Genomic DNA, 17,714 nt, shown 5'->3' on the forward strand with positions numbered 1-17,714 from the left:
GCCCATCCTAAACCTGCTTACCCTGCCTCACCGGCTCCTCCTGCAGAAATCACAAAGGTTTCCATAAAGATTCATTTTGCCACATTTGCTTCTTGCACCCTCTATCTACTGGCCAACACTGGTACTTCCCTATGTGGTCCCGTGTGGATGGAAGGGCCCTGCTTCTAGGGAACTGTGAACGAAAACTTCTTCCTTCATGATAGTCATTTCTATGCTTGCATGTCTTACTTTACCTGAGTTTTAAACATCCTGGTACCCTTATGACAGTCATTTTTTCTATTATTATGTTGGTGTGAAACTAATTGTAGTTTTTTTGTATTACTTTTAATGGCAAAAACTGCAATCACTTTCACACAAACCTGTAAATCTTAAAAATAAAGGCCATTTTATAACTGAGTTATCGACTTTTTATTTTGTAAGAGAATGACATTAGAATTAACATGATCTTTCTACTGCTGGCAAGATTTCAGTTGCAATTTTGGTATTGAAGATAGGTACAAAAAATAATCTCAAGGAGTTTAAGTTCTAATTGGATATTATTGTGTTAAAACCACTAGCTGCATATGCTGCGATTTTATAGCTGTAAATGTAAAGACTGAGTATTTTTAAACTGCTTTGTGATGCCTTGTGCAAACTTTTTTTTTTTTTTTTTTTTTTTTTTTGAGGCAAAGTCTCCCTCTGTGGCCTAGGCTAGAGTACAAATATGGCTCACTGCAGCCTCGACATCCCTGGCTCAAGAAATCCTTCTTCCTCAGCCTCTGGACTAACTGGAACTACAGGCACATGCCCGGCTAATTTTAAAATTTTTCTGTAGAGACGAGATCTCCCTATGTTGCCTAGGCTGGTCTCAAATTCCTGAGCTCAAGTGAGATCCTGCCTCGGCCTCCCAAAGTGCTGGGATTATAGGTGTCAGCCACAGTGAAACATTTTCTTGCAAATGTACAACAGGTCCTACTTTTATATTGTTGTTTAACAGTGTTTGAGTTTGCCAATTGATGAAGATAAGGTATAATTTTAAATTATATGTTCACTGGATGTAAGTAATACAATCTTAATAGCTAGAGTAATAGTGACAAATACATTGTTTTCACCTTTTCCTTTTGATTATAGCTGGAAAAATATTTAAAACCATTGAGCATCCATATTCTTATGTGACATTACGTATATCACTCACAGGAAAAACACCACTAATTTCGAGTTGAACCCAGCTGAAATAAAGAGAAGATGAGCATCACATAAAGTTAGTTTTTATTCTCTTATAATACTGCCTTGCACTCCTTCCATAGTGATTCTAAGTTTGCTACCCTGATTCCAAGAAATCCGTTTTATCTAGATGATACACAGTTCTGCTTTCTCTTTATTGCCTTGAGCAGTAATGGGTTAAGCAAACCAGGAAATACCTGCATAATAAGACATTTCATATTAGAGAACAGGAGAAGTGAGAAAGAGAAAGTGCTGATAAATATACTCTATTCACAAGAAAAAAAAAATCACAAAGACAGAAAATCCATAGATGAAAAGGAAAAAAAAAATATGGCCCACTGCAAATTTCTCAACTTTAGAATTGAATTAAAGATTACTGATCTTTAATCGGTTAAAAAAAAAAATTGAGGATGGCCATAGTTTGCTGTTTTACTTCTACTAAATATACACGTTTTAAATAAACCCCACACAACTAACTGACTCCTATGAACATTATTTGGTTGATAAGTAAATCTCCTTTTCATAGTAAAAATGTAGGGAGAACTAACACTCATGTCTTTAATTGCACAGCCTTACAGGTTTTGAGAGATGCAGTCAACACTTTGTCAAGAACTGTCATTGTGAGCCAGGAAGGTGGAAGCACCATTCTGTTCAATGGTTTCTTCCCTTTACATACAGAACAGCCTAGATTCCGTTTATTTTATTTTATTTTTCAAACTTCTTCATTTCTATTTGCTTATTTGTTTATAATTTTTGATCCAGGAGGTACACTTGCAGGTTTGTTACATAAGTATATTACACAACGCTGAGGCTAATCATCCCATTACCCAAGTAGTGAATATATTACCTTATAGGTCATTTTCAATGCTTGCTCCCCTTCCTCTCTCCCTACTTTTATAATAGAATCCCCAATGTCTGTTGTTCCCATCTTTGTGCCCATGTGTCCCCGATGTTTAGTTCCTTCTTATGAGTGACAACATGCTGTATTTGGTTTTCTGTTTCTGTGTTAACTCAATTAGGATAATCGCCTCCAGTTGCATTCATGTTGCTGCAAAGCATATGATTGCAACTGGAGGCCATTATCCTAATTGAGTTGTTTATAGCTGTGTTGTATTCCATGGTATGCATATACCACATTTTCTTTATTTGGATTCCATTTAAGTAGACAAATTGTTGTATGTTACAAAAATTCATGGGATGGTCTACTAGTTAACTGGGATTGCCATAACAACGTATCAAAGAATAGATGACTTCAAGGGGTATCCAATCTGTCAGCATCCCTGGGCCACATTGGAAGAAGAACTGACTTGGACCACACAGAAAATACATCAGCACTAATGACAGCTAATGAGAAATAATAACAATAATAATGTTTCAAGAAACTTTACAAATTTGTGTTGGACCACATTCAAAGCCATCCTGGGCCACTGGGCCGGCTGTGGATTGGACAACCTTGGCTTAAACAATAGAAAATTACTGTCTCACAATTTTGGAGTTTAGAATTCCAAAATCAAGGTATTTGCAGGTCTTGTTTCTTCTGACAGCTCTGTTTGGTTTGTAGATGGTCGTCTTCTCCCCTGTCTTCACATTGTCTTCTCTCTGTGTCTGCGTCCAAATGTCCTCTTCTTATGGGACATCAATCACATTGGATTAGGGTTCACTATAACGACCTCATTTTCATTTAATTACTTCTTTTAAATATCTTATTTCCAGTGACATTCTGAGGTAATGGGAGTTAGGATATTAGCACATGAATTTTGAGGAGACACAATTCAGCCCATAACAGGTGACATTCATGATGATCAGAAGCCATGGCCAAGAGACAGTCTGGTAGAAGCAAAGATAGCAGCGCCCTGGAGAATATTTCCTTCTCACCTCCAGAATTCAGTACATAGGATATGCAAAAGATAAGTGGCAGGATAGGTATTCTACAGCAGAGATAACCAGTAAGAAAACACCAGGACTTTCCAATCTACTTTCCCAGGCTTTTTTCTAGACAGACACCACACTCCATGCCTAGTCTCCTACTAAAAATGATTTTTCATTTTCTTTTTTTTTTTTTTTTTTTTTTTCTGAGATGGAGTCTTGCTCTTTCACCCAGGTTGGAGTGCAATGGTATGTCATTGGCTCACTGCACCCTCCACCATCTGGATTCAAATGGTTCTCTCCTGCCTCAACTTCCCAAGTAGCTGGGATTACAGGCATGTGCCACTATGCCCAGCTAATTTTGTATTTTCAGTAGACGGGGTTTCATCATGTTGGTCAGGCTGGTCTCGAACTCCTGACCTCAGGTGATCCACCTGCCTCATCCTCCCAAAGTGCTGGGATTACAGATGTGAGCCACCGCACTCAGCCTGATTTTTCATTTTCTAAAACTTCTTTTGTTTATTCATTCCTCTATGAATACGCAGTTCTTATATTGACTTTATATGCAGAATATTGCTCACTCTTTAAGATCTGTCTCAATGGCTGGCTCCTTCCAGATAGCATTCCCATATCCCTGTGTGGGAATAAGTTTTTTCTCCTGTGCTCTCCCGAGGTCAAATTATTTTTTGTTTTATAATCATGCCATTTCCTAGCTCAATCCACTTTGAAGACCACTGATCACACTCTGAAGATCCAAACTCATCATAGCCAAAAAGACCCAAAGGATTTGGTGCCAGAAAACTTACCAGATATCATACCCTTTCTCAATCTCTCCCTATTTGCCCACGCCAGCCACGGGGGTGTTCACTTTTGTTCCACAAATATGCCAAACTTATCCCTCCTGGGTGTCCCCTCTACTAGTTTTTACTTTCCATTTTAAATTCTTCTCTGACATGATCTCATCATGGATTCCTCTCAGTTACTCATGTCTTGGCTTAAATGGCTTCAAATCAGAGGCAGCTTTTCTGACCACCAACTGAATTAAACTCTCAGTGTGCCTCTAATACATCAACTTGCTTGATTGGTTTTATTGTACATTATTTGTCCTTAATCATATCTTATCAATTAATAATTCATTTTCAACTGCAATGTGAACTCCAGAGGAGCAGAAACATACTGGGTTTGTTGAAGTCTGTACCAAGGCACTCAAATAGGTGTATGAAATATATGGAGAAAAACTTTTGAATAAATGAATGAATTACTAGATAAATGAATATAATAAATTTCATGCATGCATAAATACATGCTAGACACTCTACTTGGTACTGAAAATAGCTTTAGAGTACAGGGAGCATGCACTATTTCAAAGATCATTTTTTTGACATAGTTTTTTTGTTTGTTTGTTTTTGTCCTTACTTTTTCCTTTAAGAAGTATCCATTGAGATGATCTGAAACTTGGGTAAAATTTTTCCAGGTAGTTATAAATAAAAGAGGAGAAAGCCATTCCATTAAAGATGGAAAAGTCTATGGATATCGTGAGATGGGAAGAAAGGCTGAGTACTTGAAAGAGGGACAGAGACAGGAATACACTGAACTGAGAATGGGCCACTGGGCAAAGTAGGCCACAGGGCCTGAGATGAGACAATGGGTCCTGGAAACAAGCCTGCAATGTAATGTTAGATACAGATAACTAAACAGCCAATAAACAATGTGATGGGATGGTCAAAACAAAAGGAACCTGACACAGGTTCTAGGATGAGTGGACAAGCTGTTGGCAGCGGGACGGTCCAGGGTTGGGGGAGGCAGTGTGCAGGTGATCAGAGGAGTTAGGTGTTCTGGGCAGACTGTGATCATGTGAAACCCCCACGAATTAGGAGGGCTGTGGTTGAGAAGCTGAAAGTTTTGTAGTGTATACGGTCTAGCATGGCGTACAGTAAGTCCTCAGAAAATACCTTTTATTCAACATAGTTTCATAATACTGTTGATGAGACTAAAAAATGTCGAATCTCAGCCAGGGCCACGGTCTGTGCAGAGTTTGCATGTTCTCCCCAGATTGGCGTGGGTTTTCCCCAAGTCTTCTGGTTTCCTCCTTCATTCCAAAGCTGTGCACATTAGGTGAATCAGTGTGTTTCTAAATGGTCCTGGTGTGAGTGGGTGTGGATGTGGGTGTGGGTACTCCCTACAGTGGAACAGTGCCCTGTCTGGGGCGGGTTCCCACCTTGCACCCTGAGCTGCAGGCAGGATCCGGCCATCCACAACCCTGAACTGAAAAGACTGGGCGAATAGTTATTTTATGTACATTTATTCATCTCTCTTAAATGTCTATATAACTCACATCCATTTCAATGTCTAATGTAAGAAGTGTTTTGATCTTTATTTTGAAGTTTTGTGATGTTCTTGTGACCAGAAATCGGCCCCAGGAATTTACATCTTGTTTATATCAAGTAGCCTGTGGTAAAACTGGTTTCATTAGGTGGCATTTTGAATAAAATTGTAGTTTCCAAGAACTATTGATGATGTTAAGTGAGGACTTACTCTGCCAGGCGGGGCAGTGGCTCTAATAAAAGCTGGAAAAACAAAGATCATCCCATGAAGAGCCTGTGAGACACAAAGTTAGTGCAAGTTTATCACTAGAATTACCTTATGCTGCTCAGCAAACACAAGGAGCACTCTGTGAGACATTGGAGAATTCAATTTAAGGCGTAGTGATACCCCAGATAGATTCATGCCAAGCTTTGGTATTTCCTATCTTTAAGAAGACTCATTATTTTGAAAGAAAATGCGACCATAATTAAACTATCAAAAAGCTACAACAGGCCGGGCGCGGTGGCTCACGCCTGTAATCCCAGAACTTTGGGATGCCGAGGCAGGTGGATCACGAGGTTAGGAGATCTAGACCATCCTGGCTAACATGGTGAAACCCCTTCTTTACTAAAAGTACAAGAAAAATTAGCTGGGCGTGGTGGCAAGCGCCTGTAGTCCCAGCTACTCGGGAGACTCACGCAGGAGAATGGCGTGAACCCTGGAGGCAGAGCTTGCAGTGAGCCAAAATTGCACCGCTGTACTCCAGCCTGGGCAACAGTGGAAGTCTCCTTCTCAAAAAAAAAAAAGAAGAAGCTACAACACAACATCTTGCACTTCTGAAGAAACACCATTTGCAAAAAAAAAAAAAACAACAACCAAACCAAAAACAACAACAAAAAACTCCCTTTTGCACAATTGAAGAAGCAGTTATCCTATATTTCACCCCGTCTGTCAGACCCCAGGGGTATACAGCACATATGCTTTCTATCTGGTTTCAAGCATGTGCTTAGATGGCAGGCATCCCTTGGGGCAAAAGGAAAAATGAATTTCAAACAACATGAAAAAACGGAATAAATATCATGCTTAAAAACAGAATTTCCCCATCTGCCTCATCATATGCAGCAAAAACTAAAGGATCCTACCACTCTTCACGGAAACATTCCTTAAAGATGTTCACTGAGAATTTTTGAACATTTATTATATTAGGCTATTTATGACTGGGAAAAAATATTATTAAAAGTGAGAAAATGGGAATGTTTTTAGTTATAAATTCAACTAACAAGGTGATAGGGCTAAATGTGTTCTTTACACATGATTTATTGTATCTAAGGACCTCGTGTCTGTCAAGAGTTTCAGTAGCAGCTTCCATATGGGAAGGATGTCTTGCTATGGTGTATGCAACATGAAAAGAGTCTGACAAGTTGGAAGATATATATACACATACATATAAATATATATATATATGTATGCATATATATATACACCAGAAATAGATATTCATTTAAGACATTTCATTAAATGAATGTGAAGTAATTCACAGCATAAAAAACAAATTTAGAAATAAAAGAAAAAATAAACTTTAGAACATACAACCACTAAGAATGCAGTGAAATCTATGAGAAGAAATATTAACTGAGTATGACGCTCTTAAATATTTGCAATGTGAGTTAGCTTTCTTGAAGTGGAAGGAGATCCATGAATTTTGACATCGGGGAAACATAGAAGAGGGGTAACACTCCATTCCTTCAAAATTCTAGAGGAAAATAGAAATATGGAACTTACTTTTTTTACAAATCACTTAAACTGGCTTCTTACAGACCAGGCACTATTCTAACTTTTAGAAATAGCGTATACAAATATGAACCACATAATCCTTATAAACAATCCTATTAGGTGCACACTTTTATTAGATCTATATTATTTCATGTTGTAAGTGAAAGAAATGGGAAATGGAGAGGTTAAGTAACTGTCACTACCAATAAATGGCTAAGCTGAATTGGAAACTAGGCCATTCAATATGAATTCTGTGCTTGGAACTTCTATAGTTTGGTGGCATATCCAACACATCTAAGCACTACAACCTTAAGGGAGGAGACCACCCCTCATATTGTCTTATATGCCCAATTTCTGCCTCCAAAGAAAGAAGAAGTAAAAACTAAAAGGCGGAAATGAAATCCACAGGCAGACAGCCCAGCGCCACTGCCTGGGCCTGGTAGTTAAAGATCGACCCCGACCTAACTGGTTATGTCAACGATAGATTCCAGCCATTGTATGGAAGAGCATTGTAAAAATCCCTGTCCTGTTCTGTTTCATTCTGATTACCGGTGTATGTAGCCCCCAGTCACGTGCCCCCTGCTTGCTCAATCGATCACGACCCTCTTACACGGACCCCCTTCGAGTTGTGAGTCCTTAAAAGGGACAGGAATTGCTCACTCGGGGAGCTCAGCTCTTGAGACAGGAGTCTTGCTGATGCTACCAACCAAATAAACTCCTTCCTTCTTTAACTCCATGTCTGAGGAGTTTTGTCTGCGGCTCGTCCTGCTACAACCTCAACTGTCCAAGCGACCCTAAAAGGCCCAAAGGAGTCAACACTACTTTGTTAGTAACATGGTGAGTTACCCATTTAATTCTAACTTTGATGCCATAAAAATAAGAATTTTATTGGAGGGGGTTTATGTTTACATGTTCTGGGGAAAATGTTGCAACATAACGTAGATGGATTTTGATCTATGTCACTTTGTTATAATCTCTCCTTGGTCATTTGAAATGTGTATGACAAATTGTTTTTGTGAATTTGGAACTAGGAACCATAAGCATGTCTTTGCTTTAAAATAGCGCAAAAATTCCAAATAAATCTTTCTCAGCAATTCCTTTCAAGCTTCTGCCTTGATCTTGAAAACTGATTCTGTCTTTATTTTGTTTTCATAGCTCTCATCAAAATTTTTGCTCAGCAATCCATCAACACTGCTGTTGTCAACATAAACAATGGAATCCACAATGTGATTCCAGTCACCTGTGTTCAGTCTTGATCTTTTAAGATTCATCAGCAGCATTGACCCAGTTGAAAGGCTTCCTTCATTCAATTTCAGAACACCATGCTTCTTGTCTTCCTCCTGCACTGACCACTTTTTTTGCTCTTTTTATTTTTCTTCATTCCTCTGATGGTTTTCACTCCCATGCCCCCGAGCCTAGATCTTGGATTTCTATTCTCGTCTGAACTTGTTGTATTAGTTATCAAATCCTGGGTCAAGTTGGGTGAAATCATTCTGTTGTACCTGGGTCTGAATCCCAATTCTGCCGCTTACCAGGTGTGTGATCTTGGAAAAGTTACCTTAAACTTTTAGCACCATTTTCTCATCTGCTAAATGAGCATAATGTTAATAGTGTCTTTCTCATACAATTCTTACGAGGATTACTTAAACAACATAATGCATATTAAAATCATAGAATAACACCTGACATAGAAAGTGTGATGTGTTTGTTTAAATAAACAAATCTTAGTCAATATCATATAACATATCTACTAGGATGAACTCACCCCTGAATTTCATATGAATATATCAAATTTTCTTGTCAACATTTCTCCTTAGTTGGCTAAAGGCAGCTCAGATTTCATTTGTTCAGTTAATGGCAAAGCTATATTCCCATTGCTCAGGCAAGATACCATGAATTCACCTTGGATCTTTCTAATTTCCTCACACTGCATATATAATACATCACCAATCATCTTTTCTCAAACTTCCTTCCTTTGCTCACCCGTTGTTCTGCTGTATCTCTGTTCCCACCTAGTATCACTGCTCACCAGGTTGTTGTACTTGCCTAAAAAGGAGCTTCCTAATTCCACCTCTGGTCCTCTATAGTGCACTATCAACACATCAGCCAGAGATGTCCTCTGAAAAGATAAAACAGATCAAGGTCCTTCCACTGCCCTCAAGGCCCCACTGCCTGTCAAACTTCTTCTTTATTTATTCATTTATTTATTTATTTATTTTTTTGAGATGGAGTCTACTGGCTCTGTCACCCAGGCCGGAATGCAGTGGTGCAATCTCAGTTCACTGCAACCTGTCTCTGAGGTTCAAGCAATTCTCCTGCCTCAGCCTACTAAGTGGCTGGAATTACAGGCATGTGCCACTACACCAGGATAATTTTTGTATTTTTAGCAAAGACGGGGTTTCACCATGCTGGTTGGGCTGGTCTTGAACTCCTGACCTCAAGTGATCCACCCACTTCGGCCTCCCAAAGTGCTGGGATTACAGGCGTGAGCCACCGTGCCCGGCTGAATCTCTTCTATAATCTTTCTCCACTCTCTCCAAGCTTCCATCACACTGGCCTTGTTGGTTTTCAAATAGCTCTCACCTTGATGACTTGAAATTTATGATTTAACTTGGAAAGCTCTTATTCAGACACTTTCCAGGTTTGCTCCCATATCTATTTCAAGTCTTTTCAAATGTTATTTTATCAGGAAGATATTCTTGAAACATATTTTCAGAATTTGCAAACTATCATTTCCTCTTCTCTGTACAACACAGAAACTTCCTGGCACTCTTCCCAGCTAATTTTCTGCATAGCATTTATCATTTTTGATAAACTTATTTATACATAATTTAAATACTATATAATTTAATTATTTGTTTGTATTCTCCTCACTAGAATCTAAACACCAACATGGTTAATAACATTTAATGTTTTTTTAATAAATTTATCCACAACCCAGAGAAGAATCCTTGACACAAAATAATATTGAGACAATTTTCAACACTATATTTAAGGAAATTAATCCATGAGTCTATAATCCATCCCCCTACCTCTAAGCATATTGATATTTTATGTAAACTAGGGATAAAATTATTAAGGAGATAAAATGAAAGGGCAAAGTGAATTCTTACTTTTCTCTCTGTCACCCACAATATGTCACCCAAATATGTCTGTTTACAAATATATTTGAAATACAAAAGCATTTAAGAATGCCAAAAATATATATTTGACATATAATATTAATTCTCAAATCTAATCTGCCAATGTTTAAATCTTTCTTAGTTATAGTGTTAATTGACACATAATAATTGTATAAGTTTACAGGGTATAATATGATGGTTAGATGCATGCATTATATAATGATTAAATCAAGCTAATTATTTTCAGTTAATAATTATTAAAAATAATTTATATAATTTATATAAGTAGACATAGATACAAAGAGTGTGCTCTTCTTTTTCTTTTTTTTTCTTTATTATTATTATTTTTTGTGTGTGACATAGTCTTGCCCTGTCACCCAGACTGGAGTGCAGTGGCATGATCTTGGCTCACTGCAACCTCTGCCTCCCCAGTTCAAGTGATTCTCCTGCCTCAGCATCCCAAGTACCTGGGATTACAGGCACCTGCTACCATAACTGGTTAACTTTTTTTTTTTTTTTTTTTTTTTTTTTTTTTGTATTTTTAGTAGGGACAGGGTTTCACAATGCTGGCCAGTGCTGGTTTTGAACTCTTGACCTCAATTGATCTGCCTGCCTTGGCCTCCCAAAGTGCTAGGATTATAGGCATGACCCAACGTGCTCAGCCCAGTGTGCTCTTCTTAAAAGGTAGTTTTACTATTTTTAGCATATTCTGAAATATCCATGAATTTTTGGTTAAATGACAGAGGTTATTATGAAGTCAAGAAAAGTGATTTATTCTACTTTTAGTTCAAAGATAAAATGTACATTTCCCCATATATTTATCTTAGTAATCAATCTTAGTTTATATGGCAGAAAAATCTAGCTGAGTTCCTAAGTTCTGTATCTCTCTTCTCTAGAATGGTTCCTGGGGAATGCAGCACAGTCTTGTTAGAAAACAGGTCAAGGAAAACGAAGTGCAATGCTATACAATATAACAAAGTTGATATACTTTGAAATCATTATATGAGCTTATGTCAAAGAATACATACTTAATCCCCATTCCTGAGGAAGAAAAAATGGTAGCAGAAAAAGATTTTTGAACTGGAGGAGTATATTATTGCCTGTCAAATGAAAAAGATGGTTATTTGTCCCTAGTATGGGGTGTAGAATGGGATATACCACTGCAGAAGTAGCCCAAATTACAGTATCTGGCATGTTATTCTGACTGTTTTCAAAGATAGAGCAGTGTGACTTTCTCAAAAGTCAGATGAAATCATTTAAAAATATGTACAAAAATAGATTCCAATGGCAAATATATATAAAAAATTATCTGCCATTCTGGATTAGCCACACTACAGTTCTCCTTAACTAAAATAGATAATTATGTTCTGACTACATAAAAATAATCATTGCCAAGGGATATTTATATTAAACTGGAGAATCAGAAACTGAATCTGTTTGTATCTCCTTAACAGGCTCATGATCGTCCTTGAATAACTGATTTTATTATTTTCTGCACGGTCTTGACATTCTTATAAAATTGGCAAATGTAGTTGTATCATGAACCTGATTTAAAAGAATGCTGGGGAAATTAACAGATTAGCCTTTTTCAAAAGATTTAAAATTTGATTAAAGTTTCTATCTTCAACACAAAATGAAACTTGCCTCACGGTGTATGAATTACTCATTTGAATCCAAAGACCTTTGATTAGGATAATTTTTCAAATATAAACAATTAGTAACAGACCATTTATTTACTAAATGTTATAGGAGAGAGCCAGCTGTCTCTGTTTCCTTTCCTTGACTATTTGAAGTTAGAATTTTCTCAAGACATTTAGCCATTTATAAATGTTCAGTTAAACATGACAGTTGTTGTGGATTGGATATTTGTAAGGTCATTTTTCATAGGCTGTCCCAGAAGAAACATATTTCAATCCAAGCAAATGATTAGCATTTCTGTATGATTTGACTCCGCTTTTTCTATGGCCCAGAAACATATCTTAACACTTGCTCAATTTAATTTGATGTGGAAAAGGCCTCTTTTTAATCAACTTTAAAATTATGTTCTGTTGACTTGCAAATGAGAGGTCAATGCTAATTGAGAGAGGCCTTAAAAACTCTGACATCTTTGATCCCTGCACAAAGATTCCATGCTCAGTATGTTCTGATACTTGGCTTTTCCATATTCCCTTATGAGGTTAAGAAGATGAATGCTCATTGCTTTTAATCCTTACCATGATTTATGAGCCTCTTGGTATCCTTTCCCCAGAGCAGCTACAACTGTGTGGTTGTTCTGCCTGCTGCTTAAATTACACAGACATCTGCAAACTAAATTATGGATTGTTGTCCCATAGACCATAACCAAGAATTCTCTTCATCACTCCTGCAGTATAATTTTTTTTTTTTTCTGATTAGAACAAAGAACATGTATGTATTTCCTTGCTTCTGTAGTAAGGGCATTTTAAGCTAATTTGAATGATAGCACAATAACCTGGATTGTGATCTGTCACAAAAAATCAAAGCAGCATGAAATATAACAAGGTAGCTTTAAAGCCAGAAAGAAAAAAAAAAGATCCCCTGTTTATTTATATCTTTCAGCTTTATTTAAGGCATTGAATATTTAGACTCACAGAAGGAAAGTGACCTTTAAGATTAACTGAAAATATGCACCATGGAATAAAATGCATGTAAATGACCTTTATGTCTCTGAGTGTGAATGATTTTAAGAGCATCTTGTGATCTGATCTATGACTATTTAAATTAAACACTGAGCAAAGAAATAGAAAATTACATACAGGATAATTCATGGAAGATTGGGATACTTTTTTTAATGTAGTCTTTTCTGCTGGTCTCACTTGTAGTAAACCTGTTTTAATAATCTGGAGGCTTGAAGCAATCACGAGTAATTGGAATAACTCTTTCATCTGAATTAAAAGGCTGGTAGAGTCTAAGTTGGAATAATCAAATGCTTCTGTATTTTTCTTTTCTTTTCTCTCCTTGTTATTCTGTGTAAATGATGAATCATAATTCCCAATAATAAGCCCACTGTGAAATCCTCACAGGTACGTCTCAAATTATTAACCTTTGACAATTACCAAAATTAGAAATATCCCTACATTTATCTTCTTCAGATGTGCTAATTGCAACTCTAACAATAACCTGTCAGGGAAAATCACACCAACAAAATTTACCAAATGATTTCTAGTTATGCCTTACAAAGTATATTAAAAAAAAAAAAAACAGATGGCTCTGCAATTCATTTTTTGAACCCTGTTGTCAACTCAGCAGGACACAGTGAACACTAAAGAAATGCTCAAATCCACTCCTGGCTTAGCAGATCTGCTGTTGCCTCCGTGTTTCCATCAGTTTCTGTTTCACCTCATCACTGCTGAAAGGCAATGTTTTCTGAGTGTCAGGACCTGATATTCATACCAATGACCTAAAGACTTGCTTTTTTAAAGATAGATCCTAGATTTGTTTGCCTCTGTGTCAGTGAAAAGCTCGCTTATAAAACTTTCCATTTGTCGACACTCTTTGTATCCTCATCTTCATAAAATAAAGTATTAGTGGAATATTGAAGTATTCTACTTAGTTGATATGGTTTGGCTTGTGTTCCCCATCCAAATTTCATCTTGAATTGTAGCTCCCATAACTCCCACATGTTGTAGGAGGGACCCAGTGGGAGGTAATTGAATCATGGGGTGGGACTTTCCCATGCTGTTCCTATGATAATGAATAAGTTTCATGAGATCTGGTGGTTTTATAAAGGGACATTCCCCTGAACATACTCTCTTGCCTGCCACCATGTAAGATGTACCTTTGCTGCTCCTTTGCCTTCCACCATGAAGATGCAGCCTCCCCAGCCATTTTTCTTTATAAATTACTCAGTCTCAGGTATGTCTTTATTAGCAGTGTGAGAACAGACTAATACATTAGTTAAAACCCTAAACTATTTAAACATATCTTGAAATAAATTATTTTTGAATACTTATTTAATTTCCTTAGAAAGTATACAGGACAGATAGAAACAGAATTAAATTGGTGCTCCCAAAAGATCTAATATATATCACCTCCCAATCTATTGCCAGCAGTCATCTTCTTTACACACACACACACACACACACAACCCCCACATCAGGTTATTCTTCTACATTCAAAAACAAACCAACTAAAGCAACAAAACACAGCTCCACATCCTATAAAAGATAAAGTCCCAATCCCAGACATAGTTTTCATTCCATTAAAGTTTCTTCATCATGTGAGCCTATTCTTCTGGATTTATCTGCCAGCTATTCCCATATTTGACACACATTTCATTCTCTAACTCCTCAAATAGTATAAAATTCACCACATATGAAATGATATCATATATCTTTATACCTTTTATATATCTATACCTTCTTCTTTACATATTTTTATCTATATCTCTTTATAGACTAGTTCAAATGTCCTTTGTCTGCATTTTCCCTACTCTTTCCAACTACTACAGGAAGAAAAAAATGCCAACTTCAACCATTTTTTTCATATTGGAACAAGAAAGTATTCTATAAATGATCAAAGAATGCTCAATTAACCATATGAAAGAAGAAAGATTTATTTCCTTTCTCTTTCCCTTTACTTTTTTGCATGATTTACGATAAATTAATATAATTACTTATTAACATGAATATAAGTGAGAAATTAACAGAATGATAGTTTTGTAAAATATTAAAGAAATAATACATTGCCCTATGTGATTGTTGAAAAAGAAAATTATAAAAGGAGGTGGTAACATCATAAACAGGCTCCAGAGCATTACTCTACTGAAAGTTAAATAAATAAAAGAAAAATTTATTTCTTAATAAAGAAATGTTAATAATCAGCTAATATGACTTGAAACCTATATATTCGTTGTTCTCGATTATCACTCTCTATTTTGTTATAGCATTCCACTGAGATTATTCTCAGCTCTATTTGCTTATGTGGCATTTATGAAAATCCTCACATTAAAAAGAAAATAATTTCAAGCCATTCTCCTCAAATGCCTTCTGCATCGATATGAATTCTACTCTAATTAAAAACAAATGAACATTTCAATTTCTTTAAAATTATCCTTTCTCAAGTTATTATCTTTAGTTTTATGTTAAACAAATATCAAACTATTTTTATTTCTTCTTATCGTTGTATATAGCACAGAGTGAACTATAGGACATTTGCAAAGAGTGTGAATCTCTTCTCATTTATCTGGGCCTTTGGATGTTTTAATGTTCCATTATGCTTTAAAGAAAAGGAAAGAAAGTGCTGCATTTATCATTGGAATGGCTTAGTATTAATTTTTCATTATTCATATTTTCATCACAGATAATACTGAGGTTGGTGTAATCATGGATATTTAAGAATATGGAGTTGCCTTTTACAGGAATTAAAAGTCAAAGTGTTCACTTCTCTTATTCTATAAATAGAAGATCTGGACTGAAACCCCAAACCAAAATTATCCATGGTCAGAGATTTAGAAATTAATTAAAATTTTCTATAAATAAATGCTAAAATTTCACAAATAAAAGGTCAGCAATTTTCTACATAGAAATTTTGAATATTGAAGAGAACAAATTGATAGATTAAAGAGATGACCATGGGGAGGAGGATTTATTAACAGTTGAGATATTAACTGGTTCATTCTATTTCAATCTCATAATCTTACATTTTTAATTTAAAATTTGAATTCTTTCCCTCAAATCTTATAGTTGAAATTAATTGATAATGTTTTAAAACTACACTAAAGCCTAACCTTTACTGAACAAGTTAATCTTATAAAAGGATCATGAGAAAGAAAAACAAAAGGCTTCATCTTTCTACTTCAGAAATATGGGCATGCACAGAGAGTTTGAACAAATATCACAGGAAGTTTCATAAAGCCACATTAGTTTAATTACACATCTGCCTTATCTCTTCAACCTTGTCTTTCTGAGTTGTTGTATCAATGGTTAATCTTAACTGATCACTGAATAGAACTGAGAACATCAAGCTTGTTTTGACTACAGCATAAGTAAGAGGAGATTCTCCCATTACCAAGAGGGGAGTGTCAAAGCAGTACTCTAATTACTACCTCTGTGAAGGTTAACTGTATCTGTCTAAATCTCAGTGTTTAGATTCCTACCATCAGCAAAGGAAAAGCAGATTACAACTGCCAGTGCAAGAAACAATTGAACAAGATTGTGCCATATCAATATTCATAAAGACAAGAGAATTTATGACTTTATCTCTCTGTTTCCTATGGGTGACTTTCAACAGAGGTTTGCGTTTGAAATGAGACATATCCAATTTAACAAACATAATACCCGCTAATTATGAGGGACTAGGCAAAGTGTCATAAAAATAGAATATAAAAGACAGAAATCACTTTCTGTTCTTTAGGAGGCACAGAGCCATTAGATCTTCTCAAACCTGCATGTAAATTGAAACTGTGAGGAGAAATACAACAAAGAAACTAAAAAATAAAGAATTATAAAAATAATTATATATTCTAAAAAATGTTGAAATAACTGGTTACTTCAAGTTTCATGATTTTGTCGTGTTTACGTCAATTGTCTGTAAATATACAAATATTTGAATATTTTGATTTCTAGTAAACATTTTTTAAAGTAAAGAAGTTTTAAATAGGATTTGCATTTTCAGGTATTAATTAAGAATGTAAAAGTATATATCTTAATAAGATTTTTTTTACTTACCTTTAAAAAGGCTGGCATTCTTTAAAACTTGCTACTACTCCTGGGATCCAGCTTGGCTATATTCCCCAAAGAGCCACGCTGTTAGGTAACAGATCTGGAAAGACAAACATAGATAGTCAGAATGTTAACTGTCTTTTCTAATAAACATTTATTTTAGAATATTTTTACATTTTCTTAAAAGTTGCAAAGATGGTATAGAGAGTTCCCGAATACCTCTCATCTGATTATCACTATTGCTAATATCTTACGTTATAATTATAAGTGCATTTGTCAATGTACTTTTGATGTGTGTACAATGTACTTACAATGCTGCTTTTGATACATTGTGATAGATAGTGATACATTGTAATAGATGGATCTAAATGAACCAATATTGACACATTATTCTGATTTCACCAGTTTTTCTCCTAATGTCATTTTTCTATCCCAGGATATCACATTGCATTGTCATTACGTCCCCTTGGCCTCCTCATGGTAGTGATAGTTTCTTAGACTTTCCTTGTTTTTGATAACCTTGAATGTTTTGAAAAGCAATGGTCGGACATTTATAAAATGTCCTTCAGTTGGAATTTGGCTGATGTATTTCTAATGATTAGACTGAGGTTATGAGTTTTTAGGAGGAAGACCATAGAGGTAAAGTATCATTTTTGTCACTTTATATCAGGGGTACATGTGTCACCAGCATGACTTATTACTGTTGACACAGATCTTGATCAGCTGACTGGGGTATTTATTACTGTTGACACAGATCTTGGTCAGC

This window comes from Piliocolobus tephrosceles, chromosome 4, assembly GCF_002776525.5.
Source record: "Piliocolobus tephrosceles isolate RC106 chromosome 4, ASM277652v3, whole genome shotgun sequence".
In the NCBI taxonomy this organism is placed as follows: Eukaryota; Metazoa; Chordata; class Mammalia; order Primates; family Cercopithecidae; genus Piliocolobus; species Piliocolobus tephrosceles.